Consider the following 22,413-nt stretch of genomic DNA (forward strand, 5'->3'; position numbering starts at 1 on the left):
ACCTGCCGCTATTAACCAGTTAAATGCCGCTGTCAAACGCTGACAGCGGCATTTAACCCCTTACCGGCATCGGACGTACTATACCGTCCGATGCCGGCTCCCCTGCTTTGATGCAGGGCTCCGCGGTGAGCCCGCACCAAAGCCGGGACATGTCAGCTGTTTTGAACAGCTGACATGTGCCCGTAATAGGCGCGGGCAGAATCGCGATCTGCCCGCACCTATTAACTAGTTAAATGCCGCTGTCAAACGCAGACAGCGGCATTTAACTACCGCTTCCGGCCGGGCGGCCGGATATGACGTCATCGCCGACCCCCGTCACATGATCGGGGGTCGGCGATGCTTGTGAATGGTAACCATAGAGGTCCTTGAGACCTCTATGGTTACTGATTGCCCGTCGCTGTGAGCGCCACCCTGTGGTCGGCGCTCACAGCACACGTGCAATTCTGCTACATAGCAGCGATCAGCAGATCGCTGCTATGTAGCAGAGCCGATCGGGTTGTGCCTGCTTCTAGCCTCTCATGGAGGCTATTGAAGCATGGCAAAAGTTAAAAAAAAAAGTTTAAAAAAATGTGAAAAAAATAAAAAAAACATAAGTTTAAATCACCCCCCTTTCGCCCCAATCAAAATAAATCAATAAAAAAAATATCAAATCTACGCATATTTGGTATCGCCGCGCTCAGAATCGCCCGATCTATCAATTAAAAAAAAGTATTAACCTGATCGCTAAACAGCGTAGCGGGAAAAAAACTCGAAATGCCAGAATTACGTTTTTTTGGTCGCCGCGACATTGCATTAAAATGCAATAACGGGCGATCAAAAGAACGTATCTGCACCGAAATGCTATCATTAAAAACGTCATCTCGGCATGCAAAAAATAAGCCCTCAACCGACCCCAGATGATGAAAAATGGAGACGCTACGAGTATCGGAAAATGGCGCAATTTTTTTTTTTTTTTTTTTTTTTTTTTAGCAAAGTTTGGAATTTTTTTTCACCACTTAGATAAAAAATAACCTAGTCATGTTTGGTATCTATGAACTCGTAATGACCTGGAGAATCATAATGGCAGGTCAGTTTTAGCATTTAGTGAACCTAGCAAAAAAGCCAAACAAAAAAACAATGTGGGATTGCACTTTTTTTGCAATTTCACCGCACTTGGAATTTTTTTCCCATTTTCTAGTACACGACATGCTAAAACCAATGATGTCGTTCAAAAGTACAACTCGTCCCGCAAAAAATAAGCCCTCACATGGCCAAATTGACGGAAAAATAAAAAAGTTATGGCTCTGGGAAGGAGGGGAGCGAAAAACGAACACGGAGAAACGAAAAATCCCCCGGTCATGAAGGGTTTAACTACCGCTTCCGGCAGCGTCACATGATCGGGGGTCAGCGATGCGTCAGAATAGTAACCATAGAGGTCCTTGAGACCTCTATGGTTACTGATGCAGGCTTGCTGTGAGCGCCACCCTGTGGTCGGCGCTCATAGCAAGCCTGCAATTCAGCTACATAGCGGCGATCTGATGATCGCTGCTATGTAGCAGAGCCTATCGAGTTGTGCCAGTTTCTAGCCTCCCATGGAGGCTATTGAAGCATGGCCAAAGTAAAAAAAAAAATGTTTTAAAAATTATGAAAAAATATATATATATAAAAGTTTAAATCACCCCCCCTTTCGCCCCATCTAAAATAAAACAATAAAAAAAAATTCAAACATACACATATTTGGTATCGCCGCATTCAGAATCGCCCGATCTATGAATAAAAAAAAGCATTAACCTGCATTTAGCATTTAAAAATTTGAAACTCCAGAATTACGTTTTTTTGGTCGCCGTGACATTGCATTAAAATGCAATAATGGGCGATCAAAAAAATGTATCTGCATAAATGTAGTATTATTAAAAATGTCAGCTCGGCATGCAAAAAATAAGCCCTCATCCAACCCCAGATCACGAAAAATGGAGACGCTATGGGTATTGAAAAATGGCACAATTTTTTTTTTAGCAAAGTTTTGAATTTTTTTTTCACCATTTAGATAAAAAATAACCAAGACATGTTTGATGTCTATGAACTCACAATGACCTAGAGAATCACTACGGCAAGTCAGTTTTAGCATTTAGTAAACCTAGCAAAAAAGCCAAAGAAATAACAAGTGTGGGTTTGCACTTTTTTTGCAATTTCACCTCACTTAGAATTTTTTTTCCAGTTTTCTAGTACAAGATATTGTAAAACCAATGATGTCTTTCAAAAGTACAACTCGTCCCGCAAAAAATAAGCCCTCACATGACCATATTGACGGAAAAATAAAAAAGTTATGGCTTTGGGAAGGAGGGGAGCGAAAAACGAAAACACAAAAACGAAAAAGGGCCGTGTCTTGAAGGGGTTAAAAGAGTTGTATCACAAACAAAGTAAATCAATAGATCTTAGAATAAAACTAAGTTCCTGCTAGGCAGCGGCTTTCACGATAGTACAGTAATGAGGCAGTGACCCAAGATAGTTCAACTCGAATGTCTTTATTTTGGCAACTTATGAAAATTAACTCAAATGTTATTCTCCTGTTTGCAGCCAGATCATCCATAACAGTCCATATCAATCTGTTACCTTGGGCAACTGGACCACCGTGTAACTTGTGGGTGCTGCAATGGCTTTGTTCTGACTGACCCCAGCCAAGAGTCGTGTCCCTTTTCCAGGCTCCTGTGCTTGAAGGGGCCTGTGTGATTCCATCCCTGGGGTAAAGTCCCATACGCACTCCCGAGTGGCCACATAATGCTTGTTCAGGCTTACCAACTGATCTAAGTCTCTCGGGTTCCCTTGCCCCTCTCAGCGCTGTATGGCTACTGGCAGAGTTCACACCAACTGGTCAGCTACTACCCCCTCTGGATCCTGGTAGCTTCTCAGCTGTCTAGTGGGAACTGACTCCTGAGGTATGGAACACCAGATAATGGAAGACCTGATATTAAAATTGCAGTATGAAAGATACCATATACTTTCAAAGCTCAACTCTGCTCCTGTCACTAATGAGGAGATGGTGCATTTGCAGGGAGGCTGCTAGTCTGCAATCTGCCTGACCCTGTCTCTGTCACTGTTCCCTCCTACACTCAGTATAGTGTTGAACTGCTGCCCCCCCCTTGCTATGACATCTCCTGCACCTCGTGTTACGGAACTGCAACACAGGACTAGGGTAGAAGGGGAAAACTGACCCTGCACTATGACTAGGCTGATACCCTACGATGGAGTGGGCGACCCATTCCTAGCGAATAGATCCACCGATGATCCTAGGTTAATTTCAAGTGAAGACCTATAGATAGGGGGAAGGAGATCCCTGAAAGATATAAGGACTGGGTACCAAGCTAGAACTCAAGCAGTTTAACACTGTTGTTCAGAAAGGACTGGGAGGCAGGTGCTGGTTAATAAAGAGTGATACACCACAAGAAAATGGCGGATAATCATAAACTAAACATATCCTAACACCTCGTCCTGGAGTTCCTGATTTCTTCCTGGTCCTAGAGACTGCCACTCCTGCATTGAGTGTAAGTGCTAATATTATCCTGCCTACCTCTTTTGTATATTACCCACTGCTGCAAGTTCCTTTGGTGCATCAGCAACCTAATTTTAATTCCCATCCTTCTCTTTTTGCTATCCTATTTTTCAGGGAGGATGGGAACTCCACTGGAGAATCTCCACCTGCACCTGTTTCCAGCATCCAACAACTTTCCTCCAGCATTCCAGCGTCCCACCCTTCCAGCTGTTTACCCCTCCCCCAACCCCAGGGGAACGGCATATATACTACCAGAGGCAGGCTCTCCTCATTTGCCGCTGTTGTCAGCAACATTCTGGGAAATGACACAGGAGGTAAACCAGATGTTCTTCAAGGACCTCTTTGAGGAGGTCTCATCTTTACTGTTTCTCGGATCGCAGTAGGAGATCAAGACATCAAGATCCTCTAGATGGCGCTCCCCTTCTTCTCCAGAAGGGTCATCCAGCACCTCAAGGTCCTCACGTAGCACTGTCAGCAGACGTTCCAGGGCAAAAAGTCAAGCCCCATCCCACGCCACTAGTAGTGGTGTACTTGCGGAAATATCAAACCCTCAAAACCCAAATTCAATCAGTGAGTTCAATGTTCACAGGCTTGGGAGGCAGGTTTGGATTCAACTTTAGTCCCAGTACTCAAATCATTAGTGGAACATATAGCTTCACAAAAATAAAATATTAATATGGAACAGTGTGTTCATTTTTTGCTCTTACAAGTCATACAGCAGCAGCACCTGGTGAAGCTACAATAAAGACTTTCTAAGATGCCAGGCCCTCCAGCCTGAATTGTGGCCAGAAGTTTGAGCCACTGATATCTGGCTTAAGTTAATGACTGCCCAAAGCCAAACCCCTTTTACCCCTAGCCACTGCAACTAATAATATCACAAGGACATGGGGTAGTGGCCATCCTCAGACCAGGTGCATGCTGTCTTTTTGATGATGGGCATTGCGGCTCCTTCTCACAATGTAGCTAAATACACCAGTGCTCTTCATGTGGGGAGCCCACGCAACTAAGAGATGTTCCCACCATATGTAAAAGTTTACAGATAAGAGAACAGGTCCTGGTGAAAAATCAGACCCCAGTGAGTGTACCTGCAATTACCATTATTCAAACAAGGAAGCAGCATCACAAATTAGGGTTGGCTTTTCTTTTGGTTTCTTCATCCCTTTTAAATTTTCAAAACTTCCCATTCTTTCTGAAAATGTTAAACCTGTAAAAGATCACCCCCAAATGATGTCAAGAAAGTTACACATAGATGTAAAACTCAGTAGAAGGGAAGATCCTTTCCAGCCCCCTTCTTTTAAAAACCTTTGGTTTTCCCCTTTATATATAGTCACAAAAAAGAACTGGGTCAGTTTAGATTAATCCACCATTTATCTCATCCTAAATGTTCCTTGGTAAGTAATTGTATTCCATCTGAGGATTCCTTTGTTTCATATGTTTCTTCTGACAGGGAGATATTTTAGTCCGTGAAGCAGGTCAGGATGCCCTTTTGGCAAATGGGGTACATTAACTCCAGGAAGGGGACCAGGATGTGGCCTTATTAACCCCGGGAAGTGAACCAGGATGAGGCACATTAACCCCAAGAATGGGACCAGGATGAGGTACATTAACACCAAACAGGGGACCAGGAAGGTGTATATTAACCCCAGGAAGAACACATTAACCCCAGAAAGGGTACCAGGATGGGGCACATTAATTCCAGGAATGGGACCAGGATGGTGCACATTGCCCCAAGGAAAGGGACCAGGATGGGGCCCATTAACTCCAAAAATTGAACCAAGACGGGACACAATATCCCTAGGAAGGGGCACAGTATCACCAGGAAGGGGTCCAGGATTTGGCTCCATTAAGGTCTGACCAGTTGAAGAAGAAACCACAGAAAATTGCTCTAATAAGACAAGAGATCAGTGGTAAGTAATGTGTGTTCCGTATATACTCAATAAGCTGACCCGAGTATAAGCCGAGGCACCTAATTTTGCCACAGAAAACTGGGTAAACTTATTAATTCAAGTATAAGCCAGGTATGCATTGTCCCCTCATTCCTGTCCTGCTATGTGTGGCTCCCCCATTTTGTCCTGGTAAGAGTAGCTCCCCCATTTTGTCCTGGTATGTGTGGCTCCCCCTGTTGTATGCATGGCTCCACGATCCCGCCTGGCTCCCATGGTCCCTGTGATACTCACCCTCCTCGCTCATCCCTGCATTTCTGCCCCGGCGCTGGCAGCTCTTCCTTGTTCCTGTGCTCAGCGGTCACATGGTACCGCTCATTAAGGTAATGAATATGCGCTCCTATGGGAGTCGAGATGCGTGCATATTCATTAACTTAATGAGCTGTACCACCTGATCACTGAGCACAGGAACAGGAAGAGCTGCCGGCGCCGGGACAGAGATGCAGGGATGGAGATGCAGTGACAGAGGGTGAGTATTGATGTCTTCTGCAAGCCAGCGGCTGCAGCTGTCACTGTGCTACAGCTTCCGCCTCCCCGCTCCCCCACCGGCTTTGTAGACAATGACTCGTGTATAGTGTTGAGCATTCCGATACCGCAAGTATCGGGCATCGGCCGATATTTGCGGTATCGGAATTCCGATACCGAGTTCCGATATTTTTGTGATATCGGGAATCGGTATCGGGATTAAGATTCATGTGTAAAATTAAGAATAAAAATAAAAAATATTGATATACTTACCCTCGGACGCGCCCTGTTTGTCACTGCTGCAACCGCCATGCTTCCCTTCCTAAGAATGAGCGCGTTAATGACCTTCGATGACGTCGCGGCTTGTGATTGGTCGCGGTAGCGTCATGTGACCGCTCACGCGACCAATCACAAGCCGCGACGTCATCGAATGTCAGTAACGCGCTCATTCCTAAGAATGAGCGCGTTAAGGACCTTCGATGACGTCGCGGCTTCTGATTGGTCACGGTAGCATCATGTGACCGCTCACGCGACCAATCACAAGCCGCGACGTCATCGAAGGTCCTTAACGCGCTCATTCTCAGGAAGCAAAAACTAATGAAAAGCATTGGTCAAATATAAATAATATACCCAAAAAAAAAAAAATTATAAATTATAATATATGGAGGGTGATATTAACACCAATGTTGTATGGACTTAAATATGGACTATCGTTGCTATAGGATAAAAAGAACAGAGGACAGACACCTCACGATATAAAGCAGTCCCAAATGTATGAAAGTATAAATTTTATTAGGGATAAACAAAAACATGCAGGAGAATGTAGCAACAACAATAAAATCACATACGGAAAATATTAAAAGAAACGCTAAAGGTCGGCAGCATACCAACTGGGCCATATAAACCATAAACGTGTTTACACAGAGAGATATTAAACTGATCACAATACCCCATATATCCATATATAAATATCTCTCCAAATAGAGTATATCACAAAAGGTATAGATGCATACATATAAAATCTGAGTCCATCAGGCGTAGAGGTGTATAGAAATGTATATAATATGGACCTAATAGTCCCACCTCCAACTGCCAATGGGCGTACTGATAACAGCAATGCGATATGCACAAAATTACAGAGAGTATATGATTACCTGTAGAATGGGGGTACAGAAATGGCCCAGGGGATCCGCCCGACCGCCCCAGGAAGGGAATCATGGCGGTTGCAGCGGTGACAACCAGGGCGCGTCCGAGGGTAAGTATATCAATATTTTTTATTTTTATTCTTTATTTTACACATGAATATGGATCCCAGGGCCTGAAGGAGAGTTTCCTCTCCTTCAGACCCTGGGAACCATAGAGGAATACCTTCCGATATTTGTGTCCCATTGACTTGTATTGGTATCGGATATCGGTATCGGCGATATCCGATATTTTTGGGATATCGGCCGATACCATCCGATACCAATACTTTCAAATATCGGACGGTATCGCTCAACACTACCCGTGTATAAGCTGAGGGGACGTTTTCAGCAAAAAAAATGTGCTGAAAATCTCAGCTTATATGCAAGTATATACGTTAATTATTTATTCTTTATACTTTGTGACTTCTGTTATTTGTAAAACAATTTCTCTTAGGCTACATTGTCACATTCGTGTGATATGTTCGGGTGCTGTCAGATTTTTCATCAGACAGCACACAGACTCAAGAGTTTCATAGATTCATTCACATATCCATGGGAATCACAGGTCCAAAAAGGAGATCTGTGACACTCAGAGAATGTCTGTTTCTGACCCAATTTTGTGGATCGGAATAGAACTTATTCAGTGGGTCTGTGTGCTGTCCGTTAAAAATATCAGACAGCACATGGATAAGGAAATGTAGCCTTATTATGCATAGCGCAGTCCTGTAGTATATACTGTACTTTACTGTTATATATAGCGCCAACCCTTAGTATATAGTGTTTTTTTTGTTTTACGTAGCTAGCCCTTAATTACAAAGTTTACACTGGTATTATATATAACACCATCCGCTCTATTTATGTGTAACGCTGTCTCTTATTATATACATCCTCTGTTATGTACAGTGCCATCCCATTATTACACAGTATAATTCCTTGCTATTTACAGCACCCTCCCTTACATAGCATAATTATAATTGTTATTTACAGCACCCTCTCTCCATTACAGAGTCCTATCTTGTTAGATGTAAAATGACTGTGGATGTAGTATCATGGTACCAGAAGACAAGTCCATCAGCCTCCTCCTCTAGAAATGAAGCTTTCCCACGTTCCATCTGCAGTTATTTCATTATATATCTAACAAGAGAGCATGCTATGTAATAAAGATAGGGTGTCATAAATACCAAAACTAATAAGAGAATCCAATATGTAAGGAACAGTGCTATAAAAAACAAGAGAGAGCACAGTGTGATAAGAGGTGGCAATATACATCATGACAGGAGATAATATATGGTATAGCTTGTTCAACATAAAAGGAGGGGGGGCCCAAACACATTTCTTGCATAGGGTCTGTAAGCTGTCATTGTCTTCCTTTGCCTTGAGGCATTTATTACAATCCTACAGTGGAACAGTTGCCACCTCATTTACCTTCTAAACGCGGACCCATCCATCCTGACCAAACAGTTTCTGTGAAGAGAAAGGGAAGGACATTTCTTCAACACACTATATTTTTTGTCACTAAAAGAGGGCCCCCTTGACATTTTTAACAACTGATGTGGAAAAAGCATTTGACAGAATCAGTTGGCACTACAGTATATGGAAAGTACCATGGAAAGTTTGGCTTTTTTGCTTTCCCTCTTCCTTTACAACAGCCATAATGACCTTTTACTCTTAACCCTCATCAAAGATCAGAGTTATTGAAAGCCTGTACAAAAACATTTCTTTCCAAAATATTTCCGCTTTTCCATCCCTTAATGCTTCCTCACAATGAAAAACCTAATGTAACGCTGGCGTCCCTAGATGTTCCCCTCCTCCGTCCCGGCAGTGATGCCATTATGCTCACCACCTCAGTTGCAAAGCTGCGTCATCTGCCCTGACTCCTGTGTCCCAGGACCTGCACATGCCATGGAGGTCTCCTGGCACTGTGCTTGGGGTGCATGCGCTCCCAGACTCTTAAAAACGCAATGCACACACCTCATGTATCACAGGCCAATAGCTGGTAATAAGCATAGTACTTAAGGCATTTTCACCTGTTGGATGGTGCCTGAGAAATTTTAGTACATTGTCAATGTTTACATTCATCCCTTGTTTGTTATGTCCCTGAGTCTGTCTTGACTTAACCTTATCTTGCACCATGGCCATCTTGTCTTCGATCCAGAAGCTGCAATGTCTGCACCTGTATCAGTATCTGCTTCTGCCTCAGACTCTGACCCTGAACCAGCGTACCTGCCCTGGAGTGGTACCTGGCAGCTACCTGCAGCTCAAGCCTGACCTCGCCATCGGAGTCTCCACTGAAAGCCTGGTAGTCGCTTAGTTATTCTCCTCTAGGGTAAGCTTGGCAAGTGAAACAGTAGGTCCACAATCCAACAGCATGACAGTTTGCTCAGACAATGGAATCAATGGCTCAAATACCCCTCTGCTTTCTAATTTGTACCAGGAAAAGGATTATAGTGGTTTCAACCAGATAATGATCTAAAACAAATATCCATTGCTACTAATTCCAGGATTGTTTGATCCTCTTAGACTTGCCAAGATATTCACCAAGCTTGATCTGAGAGGAGCATGTGCAGCGCCCCAGAGACCTGGTCGTTGCAGTATGGCCCCAAGGCGAGTAGCGGTACGTCCGATGGCACTAAAGAGTTCTCCTGACCAGGTATCACCAGAACACATTACACTTCACACTCCGGCCACTAGGGGGAGCAAAAGGCTTTATTTATTCGGCCACTCTTCACACTGGTAAAACTAGGGGCTGGGGAGGAAGTTAGTCAGAAGCTGACTGGGTTGGAACCAGGCAACATCCCGTGGCAGGGGGTGTTGCGGTGAGAAGACACAGGGGGGTCCCTGTCAGGCGTGGGAACCTGGCAGGTGCCTAGCGAACAGAACGTTAAGGAACCGCGCTTGCACACCTTGCGGCGGTATCCTAAGGAAGAGACAAGAGGGGAAGAATATTGTGGAACAGTGTAAACGAGATCAGCACAAAGGAGAGCCAGTAAGAGTCGTGCCGAGAGAGGAAGGCAACATCTTACTGAGGCGCGTAGTCAGTGGCCGGATCACCGTAGGAGTAACTGACTTCAGGCCTTACTTCACATTCCGCTGGACAGTTGATTATAGGTTGGCTGTCTACCTTCGACACCTACGAAGACATAGGGGGCAACAATGGGAGAGGGGCGTCTCTAGGGTCCCGGAAGACCTCCAAGCCTTCCCGTCAAACGGGTGGCGTCCTAGCCATAACATATCTGGGGGACGTTAGAAACTAGCAACATCTGGAACCAAAGAACGAGAGAGAGAAAGAGAGCTGTAGAGAACGAACGAAAGAGAACAGCAGTTGTGAGGACTATTCCGAATGCTCAGCAGGGTAGGACTACAACACACAGGCGCTATTGGTAGGCAACGATTTCCATCTGCGAAGGAAACTCTGGATGTGCCCATCGGACCGGCCGGTCTATGATAGCCCGGTTGAACGTGCTCTGGACTGAGTGTACTGAAGCCTTCAGTAAAAGGTAAAGAGACTGCAACCCTGTGTCCTCATTATTGCCTGCACCTCACACCATCACTATCCACCTTTCTGGGAAGCCCTGGGGATTTACTTCACCTGTGGGAAGGTATACCAACCGGCTGCTACTCCATCACCCCAGCGGACCCCACAGCAGTGTCGGTCACCCTGACCGAACACCACAGGTGGCGTCACGAACTCCTGACAGACTGTACCACCACTTTCATTGGACGCCCCTTAGCAGGGTCGCGGACCGGGTCTAGCCACCGTGACTGCCTCAGAACCGAACCAGAGAGGCCAGGTACCGAAATGCGTGGCCCTGTGTCTGGGGGCGCTCCACATACAATCTAGTTTGCATGCAGGAGTGGAAGACCATTTTCAACACCCAAGACAGTTACTACGAGTATTGTTTGGACTCACTAATGCCCCAGCTGTCTTCCAAAAGTTCATGAACGACATTGCGACACCCCAGGGTCCTGGTCATCGCAGTGGTATTGCTTTCCTCTCAGGGAGAGTGATGCTATGTTTGGAGGCAATGAAGGAGAACTCTTTGTCAGGTAACACAATGCATGCAACATGTTCACACTCCAGACTAAAAGGGGGAGCTCTAAGCCTGTTTATGGTGGACTCCCCTATAAGAACATCCTGATCTGGAGGGAAAGGGTTCAGTTCCTGTCAGGGAGACAGAGGGAAAGGAAGCATAGGAGCCGTGTAGCCTAAAGTGCTGCTGCTCCTAGAAAACAGACATTCAGAAGGCAGAACAGTATTGCAGCGAGCGTGCAAAGGAAGTCACAGCAAAGGAGAGTATACCAGAAGGGACCCCCTGCACAGGCTGCCTCCTTCTGAGGCGCAGAATCCTGGTAGCTGGCACACCGAGGGAGTAAGGACCTTTATGCTTTACTTCAGAAACCGGCAGGACAGCTAATTGCAAGTTACCTGTCCGCACCTACACCTAGGAGGCACGGTGGCACCCCTCAGAGGCTGGGGCGTGCTACAGTCCCTATAAACAGCCTCAAGCCACCAGTCATGCGGGTATTGTCCTATCCTATCTGGGGGACAGAGAGAGAGAGACATTACATCTGTAAGGACCTTATGTGAAGCCTTAGCAGTAAGGAACTACAACACTGCAGCGCAAGGGAAGGCTACTGATTTCCACATGGACAAGGGAACTCTGGACTTGCCTCCAAACCGGCCGGACTTTGCCTGCCCTGTAATCTTGTGCCCTGGACTGTGGATGCAGTAAAGGTAAAGAAACTGCAACATTGTGTCCTCGTTCTTCTCTGCGCCTCTCACCATCCACCATCCACACACCGGGAAGCCCTGGGGATATACTTCACGTGTGGGAAGGTATACTATCTATCTGCCATAACATCACCCCAGCGAACCCCTTAAAGCTGCGTCACCCTGACCGAATACCACAGGTGGCATCACGAACACAAACTATATCCCTTTAAATACCTTTCCCTTTTACACGGATGTCCCAGGGCCACAGACCGGATCAGCCACCGTGACATCCCCCTGTGAACCGCAGGACTCGGTACTGAATACCCCACAGCCCCATGGGGGCACTCCAACTTCTTCAGAGATTTCCTTTACTCTTGTGTGGAGGTCTATCTGGATGATATCCTGGTCTTCTCTCCAGATCTGCCCTCTCATAGAATGAACATTTGACAAGTCTTGCAGAGACTAAGGGGAGAATCGCCTGTATGCCAAATTTGAGAAGTGTGTCTTTGAACAGTCAACTCTGGTTTTCCTACATTATGTAATTTCGGCCACGGGTTTGAAGACGGATTCTGAGAAGCTGTCTTCCATTAATAAATGGCCGAGTTAGGCTACGTTCACACTAGCGTTGTGCGCCGCTGCGTCGGCGACGCGACGCACAATGCACCGAAAAACGCGTGCAAACGTTTTTCGACGCGTGCGTCGTTTTTTGACGAAAATCGGATGCAAGAAAAATGCAACTTGTTGCGTTTTCTTGGTCCGACGCTAGCGTCAAAAAAGACGCACGTGTCGGAAAACGCAACAAGCAAAAACGCATGCGTCCCCCATGTTAAACATAGGGGCGCATGACGCGTGCGTCACCGCTGCGTCGCCCGACGCTAGCGCGACGCACACTAGCCGAACGCTAGTGTGAACGTAGCCTTAATTTGCTGTTAAGGCAATCCACTGATCATTGGATTTCTCAACTACCAGTTTATTCCTCACTCCTTGTCTCGGACTGCTCCCACTTCATCTATGATCTGCATGGACGTCAATCTTAAGGTATTGTCTCCGGAGGCTGAGGATTATTATTATTATTTATTTACATAGCACCATTAATTCCATGGTGCTGTACATGAGAAGGGGTTACATACAAAGTTACAGATATCGTTTACAGTAAACAAATTTATGATGACAGACTGGTACAGAGGGGAGAGGACCCTGTTCTTGCAAACTTACATTCTACGGATAAATTTCATTTCCTAAAACAGACCTTCTCTTCTGCTCCGGTACTACAGAGACCCAAGATTAGCAAGCAGTTTTTCCTTGAAGTGGATGCTTCATCATCTGGAGCAGGGGCAGTTCTCTCGTAGAAGTCTTCCTCCCGATAAATGGTAACCTTGGATTTCTTCTCCAAGGCCTTTTCTTTTTCCTGATTATACTCCTTATTTCGCAGCAGTGAGTTGTTGGCCATCAAGATGGCTCTAGAGGAATGGCATTATTTACTCAAAGGGGCTGTCCACCCCATTGTCATATACACTGGCTATAAGAACTTGGCTATCTGCAGTCTGCACAAAAGCTGAACCCACGCCAAGCTAGGTGGTCACAATTAACTTCATCTTACATTTCTCGCCAGCAGAAAAAAAATGTCAAGGCGGATGCACTCTCCAGATTTTTTCTACCCAACAACCAAAAATAGGAGCCACAGCATATCATCGAACCCTCCCGGATGGTTACTGTAGCCTCATTGATCTTGTCCCAGATTCCACCTGGGAAGAAGACTTTTGTGTTAGAATTTGCTTAGCAGCAAGTTCTCCTGTGTCTAACTTTCTGTGGCATTTCATACATGTGCACCGCCGGGATGACTGGATGAAGCTTTTGCCTTGGGCAGATTTCTCTTATAATAATCATGCAAGTGAGTTTTCCGTGAAGTAACAATTTTTTATTGTTTATAGTCACCAGTCTGATATTCCTCTTCCTGTGTCACCCGCGTATGGTACTGCAGCCGATGATCTTACTGAAGATTTCACCAAAATCTGGAGGGACACTAAAGCTGCTCTGGAGAAGTCCTCCAAATTGATGAAAAGGCACGCTGACAAGAGACACATGGATCCACCTTCCTTTCAGCCTGGAGAGAAGGTGTGACTCTCTTAAAGATACATCCTCATGTCTTCAAGATAGAGAACATCTTGACCATGATGAAGGTGAGAGGTAAAACTTTTTTCTGGTGATTTGGAAGAGGTTCAGCCGTCAAAAGATATCATGGGTGTTACGGTCTAAGTAGTGGAACCACTGTGCCATGAACAGAGGAGAGCTTGGAGGGGCGTGACTAGGTGCCTCACCAAGTCCGACCTCAGATTCACAGTGGCTGCTGATACCGAGATCTGAGAAGGGATGACTGAGGTGAGACCAGGTGCTACACCAGGACTGACCTCGGGTGGATGGCAGCTGACCCCCAAGGGACAGGATGCAGGAACGGCCAGGAATGGTAGACTTGGCAAGTACTGGCTGGCACAACTGATGTTCAGGTAGGAAGGTGAGCACTAGGGTTGAGCGACCTTTACTTTTATAGGATCGGGTCGGGTTTCACGAAATCCGACTTTTTCAAAAGTTGGGTCGAGTGAAATCGGCCGATCCTATAAAAAAGTCGGGGTCGGGGTCGGCTGAAACCTGAAACCCAATGCAGTGCATTGGGTTTCCATGGTTCCCAGGGTCTGAAGGAGCGGAAACTCTCCTTCAGGCCCTGCGATCCATATTTTAGTGTAAAATAAAGAATTAAAATAAAAAATATCGCAATACTTACCCTCTGACGCGCCCTGGTACTAATCGGGAACCTTCCTTCCTTAGAATCAGCCTTCCAGGACCTTGCGGTGACGTCGCGGTGACGTCGCGGCTTGTGATTGGCCGCGCGGCCGCCCATGTGACCGCTCACGCGACCAATCGCAAGCCGCGACGTCACCGCTGACGTCACCGAAGGTCCTGGAAGGGCTGATTCTTAGGAAAGAAGGCTGTCGGAAAGAAGCAGGGCGCGTCCGAGGGTGAGTATATTCTTATTAGGTATATACTCACCCTTGGACGCGCCCTGCTTCTTTATTTGTAATGAATGTTTATTTGTAATGTGGTTTTGACTTACTCTATTTTTTTGGTAAATAATGATTTTATTATTTTCATTGTTTTGCAGCTTCTTGGCAATAATATAAAGAAGACGCGACAGGACAACACTCGGTGGATGCCATATCTGTGTTTTCAATTGAAAAAAAACTTTCAGTTAACTACTTGCAGGAGAAAGTTTTTGCAGCTGGAGGCCAATTTTTGTACTGTACCAGATTTTTGTTGTATGTGTTTGTTTTTACTGTTAAAATGTCTGCATTTGATATCTCTCCAGTATTTTCTTTTTTATAAGCAAAATACTTATTTTTATATTTTCTGATGTTTTATACCGGAGTGTTCCTCGGGGCACGCTTATAAAGTGTCTTATATATGTGTTTCTAATGAGTCACATTATATTTTTTTTCTAATTGTTGCTCTAAGAGATCTCAAAGATTTCATGGTTTGGAAATGATTGTTATGCCTTTACTGTCTTATATTAAAAAAACTGAATGGACACTTGTCAGCTCTTCTCAGGTGAAATGTTAGCAAGTTCCGTCTGTTGGGCCATTATTCTAGGTCATACCCCCAGATCTGTGAACTGAGCAGTAAGGAAAATTAGCTGGTCTAAGAAGCATATCCATCTTTCCTACTTAAACACTTTCTTCATTGCTACTTAATGTTTTATATTTTAAAGCCATTGTAAGATTTTATAGAAGGAACTGATTGTAATTAGCACCATAGGTATCATCAGATTTTAAGGACAGTGGGCAATCATTCAGCACTTTTTTGTAGGCATACATCCTCTCCCCAGCAACCTGTATGCATTTGACATGACATTATTTGTTCCTTTTATTGCATTACTTTCTTCATTGATTCCTTTTGCATAATTTATATGTAGTTTTAGTGCTGGTTTTGTACTCTGAGCTTGTTGCCCTGTGCACAATATTTTAAGACAGACTGAAATGTCAAGTTTGTTCTGTCAAAAGCAGTAGTGTTTCAAAATAGATAAAAAAACAACATAAAGACTACATTCTAGAGCTGCTGTTATACTTATAAAGACAGTAAAATGTGATAACAACTATTAGCAGGTCATCTTTAGTATGTAGGTTTGATGAATCGATGAGTGGTTGTATTGTATTGTGTGTGGTATTGTTATTAGTATTGTGAACTTTATTAAAATGTTTGCCTTCTGATTCAGTGTTTACTTTTCTTAATTTCCAAAATGCTTGATTTCTTTGAAGGTTGTGTCTTCTGTCTTTACACACTTCTTTCTTAACCCCTTCCCAACATGCGCCATATATGTACAGTGCTGTGGGATCACATGAGCTCACACCAAGCACCGTCACGATCAAATGTGGGTGTCAACTCAATATGAGAGGTGACGCCCTGCTAGCATTGACCGTGGGCGTTTAGCCCCTCTGATGCGGCTGTCAATAGTGACAGTGACAACAATGGGCATCGCAGAGGGTGGTAGCTCCCTCTCTGCTCCCATGATCACAATGCGTTTGCCATTGCTTTGTGCCGACGGTCTCCATGGTGACCCCGGGATGAAAGATGGCTGCAAGGTCACCCAGGGACTATGGCCTTGGCCTTTAAGCTCTTTGAGAGTAGGAGCTGAAATGCCTCCTCCCTGCCTGCAAGACGCTGATCTGATGCCCTGCAATTTAAATGCATTGCAAAGTATGAGATCAGGAAACATAGATGTCCCATACTGGGACAAGGTAAAAATGTATAGGCTCGTCCAAGGTTGCCTCCCCCTGTTTGATGCGGCGATGAGCCTGCAACTTTTCTCCGATCCACCCATGGCTGTTAACATCTTAAATGCTGTTGTCAATCTCTGACAGCAGCATTTAACATACCTGTGCCGGAAGCGCATCATAAACCCCCGCCCATCGGCATACACGGGCAGCAGTGGTCTGGTCAGTGGAGGTCTAGTGGAAGGAGTGACCGCAGACAGGCATCAAAGGCCTAACACCAAAAAATTGGCCTTGCTTTAGGCAATTAGAAATTGGTTCCAGGGGTACACGGGCAGCAGTGGTCTGGTCAGTGGAGGTCTAGTGGAAGGAGTGACCGCAGACAGGCCTCAAAGGCCTAACATAAAAAAATTGGCCTTGCTGTAGGCAATTTGAAATTGTTTCCATGGGTACACAGGCAGCAGTGGTCTGGTCAGTGGAGGTCTAGTGGAAGGAGTGACCGCAGACAGGCCTCAAAGGCCTAACATAAAAAAATTGGCCTTGCTGTAGGCAATTTGAAATTGGTTCCATGGGTACACGGGCAGCAGTGGTCTGGTCAGTGGAGGTCTAGTGGAAGGAGTGACCGCAGACAGGCCTCAAAGGCCTAACATAAAAAAATTGGCCTTGCTGTAGGCAATTTGAAATTGGTTCCATGGGTACACGGGCAGCAGTGGTCTGGTCAGTGGAGGTCTAGTGGAAGGAGTGACCGCAGACAGGCCTCAAAGGCCTAACATAAAAAAATTGGCCTTGCTGTAGGCAATTTGAAATTGGTTCCATGGGTTACACGGGCAGCAGTGGTCTGGTCAGTGGAGGTCTAGTGGAAGGAGTGACCGCAGACAGGCCTCAAAGGCCTAACATAAACAAATTGGCCTTGCTGTAGGCAATTTGAAATTGGTTCCATGGGTTACACGGGCAGCAGTGGTCTGGTCAGTGGAGGTCTAGTGGAAGGAGTGACCGCAGACAGGCCTCAAAGGCCTAACATAAAAAAATTGGCCTTGCTGTAGGCAATTTGAAATTGGTTCCATGGGTTACACGGGCAGCAGTGGTCTGGTCAGTGGAGGTCTAGTGGAAGGAGTGACCGCAGACAGGCCTCAAAGGCCTAACATAAAAAAATTGGCCTTGCTGTAGGCAATTTGAAATTGGTTCCATGGGTTACACGGGCAGCAGTGGTCTGGTCAGTGTAGTCAGATTGTAATGAGTGTCTGCCAGTTAGTAGTCAAAAACAATACAGAAATGTGAATGTCTCGCATTTAAAACACAACGGAAACACTAAAGGGTGCAATCATTAGGTACAGGGGTGGGTGTTGTGAATTCTGTGGCTGAATTCACTTCTGTGGTCACAAGTGGTATTGCAGTCTCTGGGCTTCCTCCCTCAGGTGTTTTGGTGAGCTCGTTGGCTGCCTTGCTATTTAGCTCCACCTGAGTCTGTCTTCCTTGCTCCTTGTCAATGTTCCAGTGTTGGATCTGAGCTACTGCATCTTTCCTTGGGCCTGCTGCTCTGCTAGATAAGTGCTTCTAGTTTGTTTTCTGTTTTTTTCTGTCCAGCTTGCTATTAACTTTTGCTGGAAGCTCTGAGAAGCAAAGGGGTGCACCGCCGTGCTGTTAGTTCGGCACGGTGGGTCTTTTTGCCCCTTTGCGTGGTTTTCGTTTTAGGGTTTTTTGTAGACTGCATAGTTCTCTTTGCTATCCTCGCTCTGTCTAGAATATCGGGCCACACTTTGCTGAATCTATTTCATTCCTACGTTTGTCTTTTCATCTTGCTAACAGTCATTATATGTGGGGGGCTGCCTATTCCTTTGGGGTATTTCTCTGAGGTAAGTCAGGCTTGTATTTCTATCTTCAGGCTAGTCAGCTCCTCAGGCAGTGCCGAGTTGCATAGGTAGTGATAGGCGCAATCCACTGCTGCTTATAGTTGTGTGAGGATAGATCAGGTACTGCAGTCTACAGAGATTCCACGTCTCAGAGCTCGTCCTATTGTTTTTGGTTATTGCCAGATCTCTGTATGTGCGCTGATTACTGCACGCTGTGTTGCCTGATTGCCAGCCATAACAGTACAAGGAGCCACACCAATGATTCCCAATAGAGGGAAAAAAGAAATCCTGACAGCATTTTTTTTTCTTAGCTCTGTCTTCAGTCTTTTTTTCCCCTAGACATTAGAGTGCTTCAGGACACAGCTGTGGACATGGATATTCAGGCTCTGTGCTCCTCAATGGATAATCTCGTTGTAAATGTACAAAAGATTCAAGATACTATTGATCAGAAATCGATGCTAGAACCAAGAATTCCGATTCCTGATTTGTTTTTTGGTGACAGAACTAAATTCCTGAGCTTCAGAAATAATTGTAAGCTATTTTTGGCCTTGAAACCTCATTCTTCTGGTAATCCTATTCAACAGGTTTTGATTATTATTTCTTTTTTGCGCGGCGACCCACAGGACTGGGCGTTTTCTCTTGCACCAGGAGATTCTGCATTGAGTAATGTTGATGCATTTTTCCAGGCGCTGGGATTGCTTTACGATGAGCCTAATTCAGTGGATCAGGCTGAGAAAAATCTGCTGGCTTTATGCCAGGGTCAGGATGATGTAGAAGTATATTGTCAGAAATTTAGGAAGTGGTCAGTACTCACTCTGTGGAATGAATCTGCACTAGCGGCTTTGTTCAGAAAGGGTCTCTCTGAAGCTCTTAAGGATGTAATGGTGGGATTTCCTATGCCTGCTGGTTTGAATGAGTCTATGTCCTTGGCCATTCAGATCGGTCGTCGCTTGCGCGAGCGTAAATCTGTGCACCATCTGGTGGTATTGTCTGAGAGTAAACCTGAGCCTATGCAGTGCGACAGGACTATGACTAAAGTAGAACGGCAAGAACACAGACGTCTGAACAGACTGTGTTTCTATTGTGGTGATTCTACTCATGCTATTTCTAATTGTCCTAAACGCACTAGGCGGTTCGATAGCTCTGCCGTTATTGGTACTGTACAGTCCAAATTCCTTTTGTCCATTACCTTAATGTGCTCTTTGTCATCGTATTCTGTCATGGCGTTTGTGGATTCAGGCGCTGCCCTGAATCTGATGGATTTGGATTATGCTAAACGTTGTGGATTTTTCTTGGAGCCTTTGCGGTGTCCTATTCCGTTGAGAGGAATTGATGCTACACCTTTGGCCAAGAATAAGCCTCAGTACTGGGCCCAGCTGACCATGTGCATGGCTCCTGCACATCAGGAAGTTATTCGCTTTCTGGTACTGCATAATTTGCATGATGTGGTCGTGTTGGGGTTGCCATGGCTACAAACCCATAATCCAGTATTGGATTGGAACTCTATGTCGGTAACCAGCTGGGGTTGTCAGGGAGTACATGGTGATGTTCCATTTTTGTCTATTTCGTCATCCATTCCTTCTGACATCCCAGAGTTCTTGTCGGACTTTCAGGATGTATTTGAAGAGTCCAAGTCTGATGCCCTACCTCCGCATAGGAATTGTGATTGTGCTATCGATTTGATTCCTGGTAGTAAATTCCCTAAGGGTCGTTTATTTAATTTGTCCGTACCTGAACACACCGCTATGCGCAGTTATGTGAAGGAGTCCCTGGAGAAGGGACATATTCGCCCATCGTCGTCACCATTGGGAGCAGGGTTCTTTTTTGTAGCCAAGAAGGATGGTTCGCTAAGACCGTGTATTGATTACCGCCTTCTTAATAAGATCACTGTTAAGTTTCAGTATCCCTTGCCATTGATTTCTGACTTGTTTGCTCGGATTAAGGGGGCTAGTTGGTTTACTAAGATTGATCTTCGTGGTGCGTATAATCTGGTGAGAATCAGGCAGGGAGATGAATGGAAAACGGCATTTAATACGCCCGAGGGTCATTTTGAGTATCTGGTGATGCCGTTCGGACTTGCCAATGCTCCATCTGTTTTTCAGTCTTTTATGCATGACATTTTCCGTGAGTATCTGGATAAATTCTTGATTGTTTACTTGGATGACATTTTGATCTTCTCAGATGATTGGGAGTCTCATGTGAAGCAAGTCAGAATGGTTTTCCAGGTACTGCGTGCTAATTCCTTGTTCGTGAAGGGATCAAAGTGTCTCTTCGGTGTGCAGAAAGTTTCATTTTTGGGGTTCATCTTTTCCCCTTCTACTATCGAGATGGATCCGGTTAAGGTTCAGGCCATCCAGGATTGGACTCAGCCGACATCTCTAAAAAGTCTGCAGAAATTCCTGGGCTTTGCTAATTTTTATCGTCGCTTCATCTGTAATTTTTCTAGCATTGCCAGACCATTGACCGATTTGACCAAGAAGGGTGCTGATTTGGTTAATTGGTCTTCTGCTGCCGTGGAAGCTTTTCAGGAGTTGAAGCGTCGTTTTTGCTGTGCCCCTGTGTTGTGTCAACCTGATGTTTCTCTTCCGTTCCAGGTCGAGGTTGATGCTTCTGAGATTGGTGCAGGGGCGGTTTTGTCACAGAGAGGTTCTGGTTGCTCAGTGTTCAAACCATGTGCTTTCTTTTCCAGGAAATTTTCTGCTGCTGAGCGTAATTATGATGTGGGCAACCGAGAGTTGCTGGCCATGAAGTGGGCATTCGAGGAGTGGCGTCATTGGCTTGAGGGTGCTAAGCATCGCGTGGTGGTTTTGACTGATCATAAGAACCTTACTTATCTTGAGTCTGCCAAGCGCTTGAATCCTAGACAGGCCCGTTGGTCGTTATTTTTTGCTCGTTTTGATTTTGTGATTTCATACCTTCCGGGCTCTAAAAATGTGAAGGCGGATGCTCTGTCTAGGAGTTTTGTGCCCGACTCTCCGGGGTTATCTGAGCCGGCGAGTATCCTCAAGGAAGGAGTCATTGTGTCTGCCACCTCCCCTGATTTGCGGAGAGTGTTGCAGAAATTTCAGGCTAATAAACCTGATCGTTGTCCGGCCGAGAAACTGTTCGTCCCTGATAGGTGGACTAGTAAAGTTATCTCTGAACTTCATTGTTCGGTGCTGGCCGGTCATCCAGGAATCTTTGGTACCAGGGAGTTGGTTGCTAGATCCTTCTGGTGGCCATCTCTGTCGCGGGATGTGCGTGCTTTTGTGCAGTCCTGTGGAATTTGTGCTAGGGCTAAGCCCTGCTGTTCACGTGCCAGTGGGTTGCTTTTGCCCTTGCCGGTCCCGAAGAGGCCTTGGACACATATTTCGATGGATTTCATTTCTGACCTTCCCGTTTCTCAAAAAATGTCGGTCATTTGGGTGGTCTGTGATCGCTTTTCTAAAATGGTCCATCTGGTGCCTTTGGTTAAATTGCCTTCCTCCTCTGATTTGGTGCCTTTGTTCTTCCAGCATGTGGTTCGTTTACATGGCATTCCTGAGAATATTGTTTCTGACAGAGGTTCCCAGTTTGTCTCGAGGTTCTGGCGAGCCTTTTGTGGTAGGATGGGCATTGACCTGTCTTTCTCCTCGGCCTTCCATCCTCAGACTAATGGCCAGACCGAACGAACCAATCAGACCTTGGAAACATATCTGAGATGTTTTGTTTCCGCTGACCAGGATGATTGGGTGTCATTTTTGCCGTTGGCTGAGTTCGCCCTTAATAATCGGGCCAGCTCGGCTACCTTGGTCTCTCCATTTTTCTGCAATTCTGGGTTCCATCCTCGTTTCTCTTCAGGACAGGTTGAGTCTTCGGACTGTCCTGGTGTGGATTCTGTGGTGGACAGGTTGCAGCAGATCTGGACTCAGGTAGTGGACAATTTGACCTTGTCCCAGGAGAAGGCTCAGCTTTTCGCTAATCGCAGACGCCGTGTGGGACCCCGACTT

This window comes from Ranitomeya imitator, chromosome 5 (genome assembly GCF_032444005.1).
Source record: "Ranitomeya imitator isolate aRanImi1 chromosome 5, aRanImi1.pri, whole genome shotgun sequence".
In the NCBI taxonomy this organism is placed as follows: Eukaryota; Metazoa; Chordata; class Amphibia; order Anura; family Dendrobatidae; genus Ranitomeya; species Ranitomeya imitator.